Genomic DNA, 15,948 nt, shown 5'->3' with positions numbered 1-15,948 from the left:
GGCGCATACGCACTTTTGGCGCTTTCCCGTGATGACGTCAGCATGACGTCATCAGTGGGCCCCGGGTACAGACAGGTGACGTGGACGCTGACTAGGATAATGATGTGGCGGGACACGGTGGCACAACGTGGGCGCGGGAGGACAACGTGGCGGGCGACGTGGGGCAGCGGCGGAGACCGGGTGTGATGTCATAGTGACGGGGGGAGGCCTCCGAACACCCCGGGTGGTCGACACGTGGTGGGGGTACGGCGGCAAAACCGCCCATCCCCCGGATGTTAAAGCCCGGTGCGTTGTGGGCTGAAAACACCCGCCCATCGTTGGATCGGGCGCGGTGGGAGATTGACAGCTGGCGGGGCTTTTGGCGCGGCGTGCAACTTTGGAGCGGGTCTCGCTCGCATTTAAATAATATATTATAGCTGCGGGTCCAAACTTTAGCTTGGGTGGGTTTTCTGCGGGTAGGATTAATGTGGGTCAATGCGGCACAATGTTTAATTAAAAACATTTAAACATTGGGGTTTAACTGCGGGGCCAATTTGCAAGGGTTTAGGTGGGTGAGGGTTTAGGCATAGGCTATTAATCTTAACCAGAGGTTAGATTAATTCCGGGGTAAGGACGCAGAAGGGTTGATTATAGTCCCAAATGGAATAATGTCTCCCATAACTATGTTACTTAGCTATAATGCTAGGGGGTGGGATAGTTAATATGTTTTTGGGAACTTTATATAGTTTTTGTAGAAAATAGGGGTGGGGATGTAATAGGGAGCTATATAATAGGGTTAGGAGTTAATATGGGTATGTGAGGTGAAGTGTGAGGGAGAAATTGAGCTTGAGAACTGAAACTTAGAAACCAGAAATGGATGAAGTATGAAGTGGGCATTTTACAGAAGAAATGTGGCTTCTTTTTTGAGGAAGAAGGTCACAACTTGACATGACTTTCTCAAGGGAGAAATGTAAGTAGGACTGTTTAGGTAGATCCTAAAGTCCTCAAGGGGATATTAGTAAGAAACCTTTTGAAGGGAATGAGGGAAGTTAGACATGCTTTGATAGTTTGCCATATAGACCATCATTCTTGCCCTTCTCTTATTGATGAGATAAGATATGATTTTCAATATATCAGGTGGTCATAGCTTTCTTCTGCAACCTCCAACTGCCTATCCTGCCTAATAGACCTAACATTTTTTCTTCTTTTGGATTGGTGCACTTAGCCTTGCAAACCCTGGTAATCCTCTTTTCTTTTGGCTGCCCTCCTATCTAAATCTACCCTTATATCTTCCAAGGGCCCAGATTAAGCAGCTGGGCTCCTTCCTTTCTCTATCTAGCTACTCATCTGCCAAGTTTGAACTGTTTGGACAGGTATTCATTCTCTAGTCTAGAGCAAGCAATTTAAAACATGGCATGGTCCAGTGTCAATCATGAAAAATGAAACCCTATTGGTATAGGAGACTAACAATCGCTCCAATTGGGGATGGCTTTTCCATATGAAAAGCTAAGAACAGCAAGTCAGATCGCCTTATTTTTCCATTCTTGCTGCAGTCTGAATTTTCCTTTTGTTAGAGACCATTGATATGAATCCTAGAAACTTGTATGAAATACCCATTAAGCTGATTTGCTGTGAAATTACAGCTCTGTTTTTACTTGTTTCTCTAAGTATTCCTCATCACCTTGATAGTTCCCCAGTGTTTTCTCTTTCTTTCCAATGATAGGATCAAAACATATATCAAAAATGGTGCAGTAACCTAATCTTCCTCAAAATCTGCTTCACTTGGACCTTTATCTATCCGCTGTAAATGAAAATACTGGAAATACAAATATTTATGTACAATATGTGGCTATGTAGTGTTTCATTAAAGGGGATCAAAATAATGTTTGAGCATCCTCCCATTGACTGGGCCTTCCTCAGTGTTTGAGCCATCCAGAGTCTTCAGAAAATAGGTGTTATTACCTTGTACAGCATAAATGAGATAAGGTCCCTTCCATAAGAAATCAAACTTGCCATGTTTTCCTTTGTCCTCCCTCCTGGAATCCGATCTCAACACTTTGCTTCCTATGAAGAAGTCTTCAGCTTTGGTTCTTTTGTCAAATATTCTCTTGAGCTTATCTTGCAGTACTTGGGTTCTCTGATAGACTTCCTCTCTTGTTTGTTGTAGGTGAATTGTCTGATTGATCCTTCTTTGAATGTCATTAGGCTCAGCTTGTATTTCTTGCAGCAATTTGATTACAGGGATCCCTAAAGATGAAGGAAATCTTGCTTCCATTCCATAAACTAGTTCATATGGGCTTGTGCCAATAGATCTCTTGGTGGTCAATCTGTCTGCCCATAGTGCATTTACCAACTTCTTATGCCAATTCTTTTTGTTCTCCTCCAAGACCTTCTTGATGATGTTGATAAGGCTTTTGTTGGAAGACTCAGCTAGGCCATTGCCTTGAGGATAATAGGCAGTGGAATGGCCCAAGGTCATGTGATATTTATGGCAAAAGTTGATCATTTTTTTGGACTTGAAAGCAGGAGCATTGTCTGTAATAATTTTATCTGGACAGCCAAACCTGGACAAGATGTTGGTTTCTAAAAATTGCATAATAATGGAGTCATTGGCTTGCCTACAAGGGATGGCTTCTATCCATTTGGTAAAATAGTCTGTAGCAGTCAGAATCCACCTGTGCTGACCAGAGGATGAAGGGTGGATTTCACCAATAAAGTCCAAACCCCATTGCTGGAATGGTCTCTCAGTTGAACAGGTTTTAGTGGTAAAGGTAACAACTTTCTCTTGCCTTCAAAAATTTGACATTTGTGACAAGGCATTACAAACTTTCTCACATCAGTAAACAAGGAAGGCTAATAAAATCCAGCTCTTAGGATTTTATCAGCTGTGGATTTCCAGTATAAGTGCCCTCCACAGTCACCTGCATGAAATTCCTTGAGAACATTGTTAGTTTCATCCAATGTTAGGCAATTACGTAAAATTCCTTCATGATTTCTCCAAAATAAAACATTGTCTATGATACAAAACTTTTATGCTTTCATTTTCAAGAACCTTTTCTTAGTTCTGGACAACCCTGGAGGAGCTTGCAGGTTTAATAATACAAAACATATATCAGCATACCAGGGAGATTGAAAAAAGGCTTGGTTGATCTGTGGAGTCGCCATCTCCTCTTCGTTGTCCAGTTCATTAATGTCAAGGGCTTGAAAATTGGTTTCAGTCATTAGCTTGGCTAGACCTTGTCCTTTTATCAGTTTGGTAGGCTTGATTTCAATGTCATATGCTAAGATATTGGCAATCCACTTGCCCCTTTTTCCTTCAATTCCTTCTTGGGTTAAAATGTCCTTAACCATTGCATTTGGGACATAGGCAATCACGTGAGAGTATAAAATATAGATTCTAAAGTCTTTGATGGCCTTTACCAATGCATAGGCTTGCTTTTCCATAATTTGATATTTTAAGGGAGCATCTCTAAGGGCTTTGCTAAAAAATGCAATGGGTTTTTCACATCCTTGGTCATCTTTTTGTAATAGGACAGCAGCGATGGTGTGCTCAGATGCAAAAGAAAAAATGATGAAATCTCTATCAAACCTAGGACTTGTTAGGACTGGTGTGTTTGTTAATGCTCTCTTGATATCCTCAAAGGCTTTTTTAGCTTCCGTGGTCCATTTGACCTTAGAATCCTTCTTCAACATATTGTTTAACAATCTTATGAGCTCAGCCAAATTAGGAATGAATCTTCTCAAGAAGTTAATCTTTCTTAGAAAGCCTTGTAGTTCTTTCTCGGATGAGGCACTTGAAGGATAGCTTGAATTCTGTCTGGATCGATCCTAATACCATCTTTTGAGATTATATGACCTAGGAGCTTACCTTCTTCTAGGCCAAACAGTGATTTCTTTGGATTCAAAGATATGCCATATTTTCTACAAATTAAGAAAACCTGCCTCAAATGTTCTAAGTGTTCTTGATCTGATTTTGAAAAGGCAGTAAGATCATCCAGGTAGACCTCTAGAAAATCATGGATTTCTTTGGCAAAGGCTATATCCATTTCTCTTTGGAATGTGGCCCCTGCATTCTTAAGCCCGAAAGGCATTTTGACATATTTAAAAGTTCCCCAAGGTGTTGTAAAGGCAGTTTTGTCTTGATCATCCGGGTGTACTAAAATCTGATTGAATCCAGAGAATCCATCTAGTAATGAGATCCTAGAGGCTCCCACTACCCTTTGTAGGATATGATCCATTTTTGGTAAGGGGTAATGGTCTTTGAGAGAGACTTTGTTCAAATTCCTTAGGTCAACACACAGTCTAATCTCTCCCGTCTTCTTCCTAGTGGGCACTAGGTTTGAAATCCACTCTGAGAACCTGATTGGAGCAATGATTCCTGCTTCATACATACGTTTCACTTCTTTTTCAATGAGGGGAAGGAGGACAGGATTCACTCTCCTAAGCTTTTGTTTAAAAGGTTTTTGGTTTTCTTTTAAAGGTATGGTGTGTTGGATGACTGAGGTATCATAGGACTTGAGGTCCTCATAACTCTAGGCAAAGATATCCTGGAACTCTTTGAACAACTCAATGTATTTCAACTTCTGATCAGCTGGTAATGCCTTGGATAATTTTATCATTTTTGGATTTTCTTTGGTTCCAATGTTACAGTCTTCAATTTCAGCATTCAGTGGTTGCATTTTTGGTTTCCTTGAGATATCATTTGAATCAAACAAATCCTCCAAAGGGGTTAAACCTATGGGCAGAAAATTGTCTTTTAGATCAATTACTTCGGCTTCTGTTTCAGCTGTTTCATCAAAATCTGTTTGCTTCAGCTCCTATACATTTTGGTTATTAAAGGTAGTAGGATGCAAAACTAGATTCACTGCTTCAGCTGATATATTCTGCTTGATTGTGTATGCCTGTTGTTGATCATACATAGTGCTAGTATCAATGTTCATGCCGGAAAATTCTTCTTTTAAGGTAAGGAAGTTATTTATCTGTGTGACTCTCAAAGACTTGCCAATTCTTGATGTTGTCCGGGACTGTAGGCCTATGTTTGATTTCAGCAGTGAAACTGTGATTGGGTCTGAAAGGTAGCTTGCAAGTGCTGGCAAAGGTTGCCAAGCTATGAGCATGTAAATTGAGCTTTCTTGAAATTTTGGTTAATTGAGATTCTGAGAAAGTGTCAAGTACTCGAATAGCTGCTCCCTTATAAGCTCTTAACCTTAGATCATTTGTGGTAAATTTTCCTTTCATCTGTTGTATGATCAGATTTGAATCTCCTAAGTTTGAAATTTTGGTTGCACCTAAATTTTTTATGAGTTTGAGACCTAACAAAAGGGCTTCATACTCAGCCATATTGTTTGTGCATCGAAAGTTTAACCTATATGCATGACCTTCAACCTGGTCATTCTGCATATTGTGAATCCAGACTCCTTCCCCAGCTCCCAACTTGTTTACAGAGCCATCAAATTCTAAATACCATAAAGTTTCATGGTCAAGGTTTGTATTGAGACTCTTAGAAGGTTGGATCATGGGAAGATTGGTTTCTTGCAAGTCATTTGATGTAACATTCTCCTTTGTTGTATCAATTATATCAAAAGTCTTTTGGTCTTGAGAGGCAAATTGTTCATTCAATCCCTCTGTCTGCGCTGCCACTAATAGTTTGGGATAAGCTTTGGTACACATGTCAGCATTATACAAAATGAATGAATCCATGTCTGAATGTATTGAATAGATGGGGAAGTTTTGGGGTTTTTCTTGACTACTCACCACATATTTCATTAATGTTTCTCGGTATAATCTCTTAGGCTATCCAAAGACTGAAATGGTGGCATAGGGCATGTCTAGTTGCAAAGATCCTTGGAGTTTTGCCCCCCAAGATCTGGATAAAAGCATACCCTACTTGGGTGGAATGCCAGCTACCACCACATCCATCAAAATCGTTTTGGTTGGGTATTGGACCAGGGAGACACACAAATCTTTAATTAAGCCTAGGCACCTGACTTGGCTTGAATCAAATGAGAATAGATCTTTGTAAGGTCTTGTGATATCTAGGTCTAGTTTTTCCATTACAGATTTGGGCATTAAGTTATGTGAGGCCCCGGAATCAAACATTGCATTGTGTAAAACCTTGTCATGAATGTTTAAACTGACATAGAAGGGTGGAACCCTCCATTTGCTATCTTTCCGTTAACCTCAGGGCCAAACGACAATTCAGGTTGATCATCTAGAACATTTACAGCATCCCTATTGTCTGATATTTGGAGTGACCTATTGATTTTCTGTCTATACACTTGATGTTTGACTAATTCAGAAAGAGGGACAACTATCTTTAGCTTACTTATTTCTGTTTCTAAGTTGAAGGGCTTTTCCATTTGAGTTTTAGCATTAAGTGCAGCATATTTTTCCTTTTCAGCTGGATTTTCAGTAACCCTTTCTTGGTGATTGGTATGATTTTGAATGAAATCAGTCCTAGATTTATTTTCAGGGATGCTGTTTGAACTTGTTTTTGAGGGGAGGGATGGGGATGGCTGGTTTCTAGAGGGATGTGCATCTGATATATCCTCCACTGTGACTTCTCTTGGATGTAGATCTATTTTTTCAGAGGATTATGGAAGAACAGTTTTATCCTTTGTCTTTTTTGGTTGTTTACTGTCCTTTGGTTTGATAGTTTCAGGCACATCTATGGTTCTACTCCTTAGTTTATACTTTTTATGCACCTCATACACAGCTGCATCATAGCCTTTCCTAAAGTCAAACGACTCTCCTGACTTGGTTTGAAATTGATTGCAGTTATAAGCCTCTTGACCTTCTTGTGTTAGAAAGACCTGATGTTCGCTGTCCAAACCCACTAGGTTGATGTGAGGGTCCTCGGTTGGTTCACTAGATGTGGAGGCCTCAGCATAATTTTCTTGAAAAGGAGGTCTAATGTGCTGGTTGGGATCAGCCCTTCTGACATTTGGATTTTGATTCTTTCTAAAATTTGGGTTTCTAGCATTACTTGGTTGACCTTCCCATGATGATTTTCTTTCTATGGTTTCTACCCTGTCCCCAAGTCTGTCCATGCCTTTGATGATTGCATCTAGCTTTTGTTCAAATGCTGAAGGTTCTTCCTTAAAAGTGGTTCTTCTTTCAGCTCTTGCCCGATTTCTTTTAGCAATAAGGTTTGCCTCTACACTGACAGCTATGTTTTGCATGTCTGCCAAGGTTGCAGGGGCTCTTTCCCTCAGTTGATATGCCATGTCAGAATCAAATCCATCAGGGAATTTGATTAAGGCTAAATCAGGTGGAGGTCTAAGGTTTTGAGGGATGGCATTGTAAACATTGTTGAATCTTGCACAATAATCTAGGACAGTTTCTTGTGGGCCTCTCCTTATGGTGTCATACTCAGATAAAATATGTAGTGGGTCCTTTTTCTTTTCCCATCTGTTCAGGAAGGATTGGTAAAGAGCACCCGGATCGGCTATGGAATTTGCAGCAAGTGCTCTGAACCAAGTTCTTACTTCACCTGTTAAACTTTGGACAAAAATTTTCATTCTCACATCATCATCGTCTATTTCATAATTTTCAAAGTAGTCTTGCATTTTCTTGGTATGCTGTAAGGCAGTATATGTGCCGGTACCATCAAAATAAGTGATCTTACTTTGGTAGTCCTGAGGCATAGCCCCAGGATTACCAGGTAGCTGTAGAGGGGCATAACAATTTGCCATATTTACAGGGATAAATGGGACAACAAGAAGGAAGGGAACAACTGGAACAACAGGGACAACAACGGCAGTTTGTGCAGTGGATGGAGGTGTGAAGAATATATTTTGAGAAGTGTACGAGGAGGAAGGAGGAGAAGGAGTTATGTGAGGATGAACTGATGGCTTAGCAGGGGTTGGGATATAATTTTGCTGAATTGCCTCAGGTCCGGAATCAGCAATATCTTCTTGTTCTTCTTGCTTCCTAAGAACCTTAGGGATTAAATTAGGATTGTCAAAAATAGCTGGAGGATTTGGGTCAGGATTTGACCTGGTATACCTAGTTTTCTTTTTAGGAGCCAGCTTCCGAATTTGTTTTTTGGTATTTTTGGGAATATGTTTAGAATTAACAAGGAACTGCTCAAATTTTGGAACAACTATCTAGAGTTTTGAAACTAGCATGAAGTTTGACTGAAGCAGATTTTATTTACTCCTGTAAATGCAAAGCAAGAACAGTTTTAAAGGCTTCCTGGCTGACATTCAAGCTTCATCTGTAGTTTTAAACAAATAGACATCAATTGAAAAATTTGTTTGATCCCCAGTGGAGTCGCCAATTATGTTAACACTCAGGTTGTTCCCTTTGACTCCAAAGGGAATACGGCCGAGGTAACCACTAACCAACCTTTTAGTCATAGGTACTAGCCTACCTGCAACCAGAGAGGGCTCTCTCTTTCTGATTTAGCTTTGTTTTGATGTAATTTTAGGCTAGTTATGATGCACAGGATTTTGTTTTGAATTTGTTGGGATGATGATTTCAGTCAGAACTGGTATGTTTTTGCAGAATAATCTAGGCCATTGGGCATGGAGTCGATGATGGTGAACTGCTGGAAATGTTTTTTGAGGGAAAAGGTTATGCTACAGAGCCAGACAAGCATCTATGGAACAATTTTTCAAATCTGTAATATGATGGGATGAAATCAGGGAGTGAAAGGCAGCTAAGGATCTTTCACTAAACTGATAGAGGGAATGGTGGGAATATTATCTAGGAGCATTTAAGAATTCCTGAACAACATTCATAATGATAGAATGAATACAAACATGAGCAGTTAAGAATTCATGTTTATGATTAATTCTGAAGAAAACACATTTAACAACAGAGATTGAACAGAGGGTGTACTCAAACAATTCCTCTACTATTCTTTTTCTCTTTTGCTAAGTTAATGAAACATATATTTGAGTTAAGCAAACATAGAAAGACAAAACATAGTTTAGGATAACTTATTGCTCCATCAAACAACACAGGAATTCTGTAGCAGAACGCAGATCATCACTTTGACATCAAACAGTGCAGAGATCAGGAACTTTTTCAGCCATTTGTATTAGATAGTCTGATAATTTACAAAACAGTGTCTCAGAGAGAAAATCACCAACCCCAAATACGTTGTATGGGGAGGTATATATACAAAAATTAGATACAAAATATCTAGCTAATGAGTTAATAGCTCATAAATTATATGCCAACCCCTGAGGAATTACAGCTGAAAGAGTAAATGCTGCAGTAAATATTTAGTGCATTAGCTGTCCATCTTGTCAGAAAGTTTTGACTTTTGTGACCAACTGAGTCGGCTAGAGCTGCGCTGTCCAAAATCTGCGTGTTTCCCTTCTTGGGCTTGCTGTCCCAGTATTTTGCTGAGTCATTATTCTCACCCGCTCTGCCAGTTGTCTTCATGCTGCATTAAATTTCGTTGACCTGAGGCTGATTAGAAGAGACAGAACCGAGATCATTGGGGCAAAATTTGCAGCATTGCTTGCCACCAATCTTCTTTAGGCAGTTGGTGTCTTCGTATTTTTATTAGAGTTTCATCTGCCTCTGTGTACCTGTAAAAATTGGGTGGGACCTCAAACAGGTGATTAATTTCATGCTCAATGTAAAATAAATTTTCCAGCTTGTCATAGAGGCTCTGCCCTGATGGAGGTCCTGCTTCTTCTGAAGTGCTTGTGGATGCTGTGATCTGATTTGAAATGAAATTGGTCATCCTAGTGGCATACTGCTCACGGGTGAGCAGTCTTCCAGCACCGGTCAATAGGCTGGGCAATCCTTTGCCTTGTAATGCACCCATTCTTAGCTTGTAGTCATCTACCTCAGCCTGCATTTCCTGACATTTTCTCTCCAAATTCTGCACAAAATTTCTGAGGGTCAGCACCTTTTTGGCTGTTAAAACAGTATCTGTTCTGTTGCTGATGTCTAAGGCTGCCAACTCCTCCTTGGTGTGAGTGTTGAGGAAATGTATCATCCTGCTAGCCTGCTCAGGCATATTTCCTAGTGCTGCTCTGGCCTTTTGGCTTTCAATTTGAGCTTGGCCTATTAACTCAATCTGCTCATGCACTGTTTTGATTGATTTCCACTGTTTGGTGATAGAGTGGTCAATCCGGGTCCACAAAATTTTCTTTATTTCAGCCAGAGTCTTCTCTAAATTCAGTTCCTTTTCCAAGGCCTTTATTCTGTCTTTCAGGGCCTTAATTTCTCTGGTCTGCTCAGCTACTGTCATTTTGGACTTGTCATATTTTTCTTCTAGCTCAGCCAATTTTTCTTTTGCTTGTTTAATCTCTGTTGCCTGAAGCTCTAGCTCCTTGACAGCTTTTGTCAATTCATCCATGCTTATGCTAGACTCAGGAGCTGTTGTTGTTGCCGCTGCAGCATCTGAAGTTGTTGTAGCCATTGGAGGGGTCACTGCTGCTTCTGTAGTTGCTGCAGTAGTTGGAGCAGTTTGAGGAGGCTGGGAGGTCAACTCTCCTTGCTTGTTTTATAGTGCCTTTTCCAATTCTTCTTCCATTTGGACTATTCTTTGATTCATTTGCATTAGGAGGTCCAATGTGTCCTCAACTTCTTTCTCTTTTACTAGCTCTCCCGTTTGTGGATGCATGGTTGAGGAGAGCCTCATTTGATTTTTTAGAGCAGCAATATCATCCTCCTTTTTCTTCATTAGATCCTTGATAGCCTTGGAATTCTTAGGATCATGCCCCAGGTCTACAATAATGTCCTCCAATGTTTTGATTCTGTTGTCCTTGGTTGTGGAGGACATTCTTTCTAAATCAAGCTGAGTATTAGTGTTCGTCAGAGATTCTTTTAACTCATGGGCCATTGTGGCCTTGTCTACCAATGTGGCATAGACCATTTCCACTGTTTGCTTATGAAGTTCTATTTGATCCATGGGGTGAATGTCTTTTGCCATAACCTCCAACTTCATTCTGACATAATCTGCCGCTGACTGAGGCTGCTAAACCTTAGGTTTAAAATGGCTGAGGATCATTTTTTCCTCTTTGATGTCATATGCTGCCATCAACCTTTCTTGTTTGGCAGGTGTTGCCTTGAGAAATTGGTCATATAACTGCACTCTTAGCAGCTCATTTTGTGCCTTAATTTCTTTAAAGGTGGCCTTGATGCTAGCTGGCCTCTTGCTTTGCTATGTGGAGGATGACACCTCCATGCCATGCTGTCTTTCCTACTCTTGTTGAAAAGATCTTGTGGCTGTTTGTTTACTGTCTTCTCTATCTTTCCTTGGGCTTCCAAGGATTTCTTCACTGATTTCCTCCACAACTGGAGAATCAACCTTTTGCCTCTTGGCTTCGGGCTGCTGAGTGGACCCACTAGCAGGTGTGGACTCATCTCGGTCTCATTTTCTGCCTCTTTCCTCATGGGCAGGAGTCTGCAAGGCAGGCACTATTGGTGCTTCTGTTTGTTGTGGAGGAGCCTGTACTTGAGGTTGCTCCATTGAAGAGGCAGGCTGTTCTGTGACCACTTCCTTTTCTACTCCCATTATCTCCTTCCCTTTTGTTGTACGTGTTGCTGATGTAGATGGTCCCTGGGCGGCTTGTGTGGCTGCAGCAGCGGATGTACCTTCTCCAATTTGATGTGGCAACTTGAATGTTACCTACTGCACAGAATCCAAGTCAAGAGTTTTTTCTAAATCCTTGACATTTTTCTCCATTATTTCCTCTTGAGTTAATTCCTCAACTAATGTACCTTGCAACCACTCATCTTGGTTTGCATATTGCTCAATTTGTGGATATTTATAGTGGTGATAACCTAGAAGCATGTATTTAACACTTCTGGCACTGATAAAACCTTCCGGGTCATAAGGGACCCACCAGAAGCTCCTCTTTAGCTTATATTTGTCCCTGAGAATTTGATCAGCATCTTGCCAACCTTCTTTCTTGTTCATGATGAAGGGGCCTAGATGGTCTTTTAATTTGAGGTGGGCTTTCTTTTTGGCACTATGAAAATGGGTAAGATCAGAACTAATGAGTTGCCTATAGTATTCCAAGGCAAACAATCTCATTGGTACATACCTTGGAAGCCTGTAAGGACAGAGCTCACAGCCATAGATTCTGATGACAGTATGGTTTTGATATAGGTACCAATCACCTATTTTATAGCTCTTGGACAGCTGCAAGGTCTTCTGAATCTCAAATGACAACCTGGGAGGAGGGGATCTCATTAGGAGGCAAGAGACAGGGTATACAAATTGGTCAATAAACTCACAGTAAGAAAATGGAGAGTTTTGAACTTCATGGAAAACTGATGACCAAAAGATGACAGACCTATTTTCACCCCTAGAATCCAATTTCTTGATGGGGCATTGGAAGCTTTCAGACTGGTAATACACGAACAAGTGGTAGATATATGATGAATATTTGAATACTCCCTCCTTATCCACTTTCAATAGCTAGTCATGTATTTTATTGGCTATGAACTTCGCAAAGTTATACTTGTAAGCAGGGGGCTGGCCTGGACTATATGCAGCTAATAATACCAACACTGTTTCATCAATGTGCTCACTAGTTTTGAAGCCCAGCACATAAGAGATCATATCAACTAGAAGCTTGCCTACCTCATTGAAATGGACATATAACAATGGAGGTGGGCCTGTAGGTTGGCAGTCTGCCCTCATGAATGTCTTGGTGATTTTTTCAATGTCAACACTGGAGAGTTTGGAGCCTGCATCCAGCAAATAGTTCATGGAGAAGGGAAACAACATTTGAGTCTGCTTGAAGTTGAGAATTTGGTTGATGGATTCAGGAGTAATGTGGAAAAGTATGCTCCCAGATGGAGACTTAACAGCTCTCTGAGTTGGCTCATAGTTCTCAGCACATAAGCGGATGATCTCTGGAAAAATATTAACAGATGGGAGGAAGTAATAAGGCAGATTGGACTCCCATATACCATACATGTCACTGTTGCATAGATAGCTATTTCTCAATTGGCAGAAAGTCTGCAAGTGGTTTCTGTCACCAACAAGATCTTGGATAAGGTAGTCTCTATCAGCAAGAGGCATGGCTTCAAGCTCTTTGTTTGGTGGATTCATAGGAGTGACACTAAGAGTTGATGGAGTAGCCATTTCAGAACTTTCAGATGTTATCTTTAGAATGAAGTTTTTGAGTAGAACAGGCTGAGGATGATAGCTTGTGAGGACTTGAAGAGGAGTGGCAGAATGAGTTTAGCTGCAGCCAAAGTCTTCAATATTTTGTGGCTGTATTGAAAAGAACAAACTTTGCAGAGTTTGATTTGAGCTTTGGTTTCTTTTGGCAAACTCTCTGAATTTAGAGACAGTGAGGGAAAATGCAGAGGAGAAAGGGATTATACAGCTTAATGTACTGAGAGTTTGAAGTGAAACACGACAAAAGGGAACAATGCCGGGCAGGTGTAAAACTGTGTTGGAAATTCAAGCCCGAAAATGGATTCTAGCACGGTGAAATTATGAATAGTCCGTGGTTCTCTTAAACAGGGGGTGCATTAGATAATTTAGGCCAACATTTAAAGGACAACACCATTAAATTTAGGAGTTTGTAGGAAATTTAGTGAAAAAATTCCAGAGAACGGGAAGAACACGGGCAAACAGGTTGAATTCGGCAAATACCTGGATTAGCTAGTGCCGAGGGTGGTTGAGTTGATTGAAGGGCGAAGATTGACGTCGAATTTGCAGGTGGCAGTCCAAAGTGTTGAAATTTGAAATCTGGAGGCAGTTTGGTGTGAACAGCAGAATAGCGCAGCCGAAACTTTCCAATGAAAATGACCAAAAACGGTCACTTTCGGTGTTTTTAACGAAAAATTTGGCGCATACGTGCTTTTGGCGCTTTCCTGTGATGACGTCAGCATGACATCATCAGCGGGCCCTGGGTACGGACGGGTGACATGGACGCTGACTGGGATGATGATGTGGCGGGACACGGTGGCACAGCATGGGCGCGGGAGGACAACGTGGCGGGCGACGTGGGGCAGCAGCGGAGACCGGGTGTGACATCATGGTGACGGGACTGCTGATGTAATGGGACGGAGGGTGGTTTCTTGGACGATGGTTTCTGGTTTCCCCGCACCGCCTTTGAGCAGAGGCGGTTTTGGGGGGGAGGCCTCCGAACACCCTGGGCGGTCGACACGTGGCGGGGGTACGGCGGCAAAACCGCCCATCCCCTGGACGTTAAAGCCTGGTGCGTTGTGGGCTGAAAACACCCACCCATCGTTGGATCGGGCGCGGTGGGAGATCGACGGCTGGTGAGGCTTTTGGAACGACGTGAAACTTCAGAGCGGGTCCCGCCCACATTTAAATAATATATTATAGTTGCGGGTCCAAACTTTAGCTCGGGTGGGTTTTCTGCGGGTAGGATTAATGTGGGTTAATGCGGCACAATGTTTAATTAAAAACATTTAAACATTGGGGTTTAACTGCGGGGGCAATTTGCAAGGGTTTAGGTGGGTGAGGGTTTAGGCATAGGCTATTAATCTTAATCAGAGGTTAGATTAATTCCGGGGTAAGGATACAGAAGGGTTGATTATAGCCCCAAATGGACTAATGTCTCCCATAACTATGTTACTTAGCTATAATGCTAGGGGGTGGGATAGTTAATATGTTTTTGGGAACTTTATATAGTTTTTGTAGAAAATAGGGGTGGGGATGTACTAGGGAGCTATATAATAGGGTTAGGAGTTAATATGGGTATGTGAGGTGAAGTGTGAGGGAGAAATTGAGCTTGAGAACTGAAACTTAGAAACCAGAAATGGTTGAAGTATCAAGTGGGGATTTTACACAAGAAATGTGGCTTCTTTTTTGAGGAAGAAGGTCACAACTTGACATGACTTTCTCAAGGGAGAAATGTAAGTAGGACTGTTTAGGCAGATCCTAAAGTCCTCAAGGGGATATTAGTAAGAAACCTTTTGAAGGGAATGAGGGAAGTTAGACATGCTTTGATAGTTTGCCATATAGACCATTGTTCTTGCCCTTCTCTTATTGATGAGATAAGATATGATTTTCAATATATCAAGTGGTCATAGCTTTCTTCTGCAACCTCCAACTGCCTACCCTGCCTAATAGACCTAACATTTTTTCTTCTTTTGGATGGGTGCACTTAGCCTTGCAAACCCTGGTAATCCTCTTTTCTTTTGGCTGCCCTCCTATCTAAATCTACCCTTATATCTTCCAAGGGCCCAGATTAAGCAGTTGGGCTCCTTCCTTTCTCTATCTAGCTACTCATCTGCCAAGCTTGAACTGTTTGGACAGGTATTCATTCTCTAGACTTCTAGAGCAATCAATTTAAAACATGGCATGGTCTAGTTTGAACTGCTGGGCCATCCATCAAGATAATAGTGGCACTTTGATCAGCCACTTTCATGGTCTTTCCTTGGGGTTCATTTCAATTATTATTTTTTTGACCAATTCATTTTCTTGCCTTTTGATTATTATTTTAAGGCATACCCTCTTTACATTTTTTAACTCTCTATTCCTTTCACAAAATATGGAACCTTTGTAGCATCAAAGATGAACATTTTTGGCACTTCCACTGTCAATCATGAAAAATGAAACCCTATTGGTATAGGAGACTAACAGGTTCTATAAATATAAATATAATTGATGAGGAAAGAGTTCATTTCTGATCAACGATCATAAGCTGAGACTCTACAATAGGCCAATCAATCGAAATGATTTTATTTTCCTATTATTTTTAGCGACTTGAGATGCAGTTTTTGGGTGAAAGGAGTAATATTCTGACACATCTTCCATCCTGAAATTTACTTTTTCACACACACACATGTGCATATATATATATATATAGATATAGATATGAAAAAGAAGAAAAACAATAATAACAAGTTTTAGTTGTGAAAATATAGGTTATTGGCACAATCTAGACTTGAATTTTCATTGGAAAGCCAATAAATTGGTTTGAAAAATATTAATAAAAATATTTTTGATGGTGTTGGACCCGCCAACATCAAAAACAATAATAACAAGTTTTAGTTGTGAAAATA

Source organism: Pinus tabuliformis, chromosome 1_2 (assembly GCF_031772625.1).
Source record: "Pinus tabuliformis cultivar Carrire ecotype Pingquan chromosome 1_2, CPIR1, whole genome shotgun sequence".
In the NCBI taxonomy this organism is placed as follows: Eukaryota; Viridiplantae; Streptophyta; class Pinopsida; order Pinales; family Pinaceae; genus Pinus; species Pinus tabuliformis.
Note: the sequence above shows the minus strand (reverse complement) of the source record.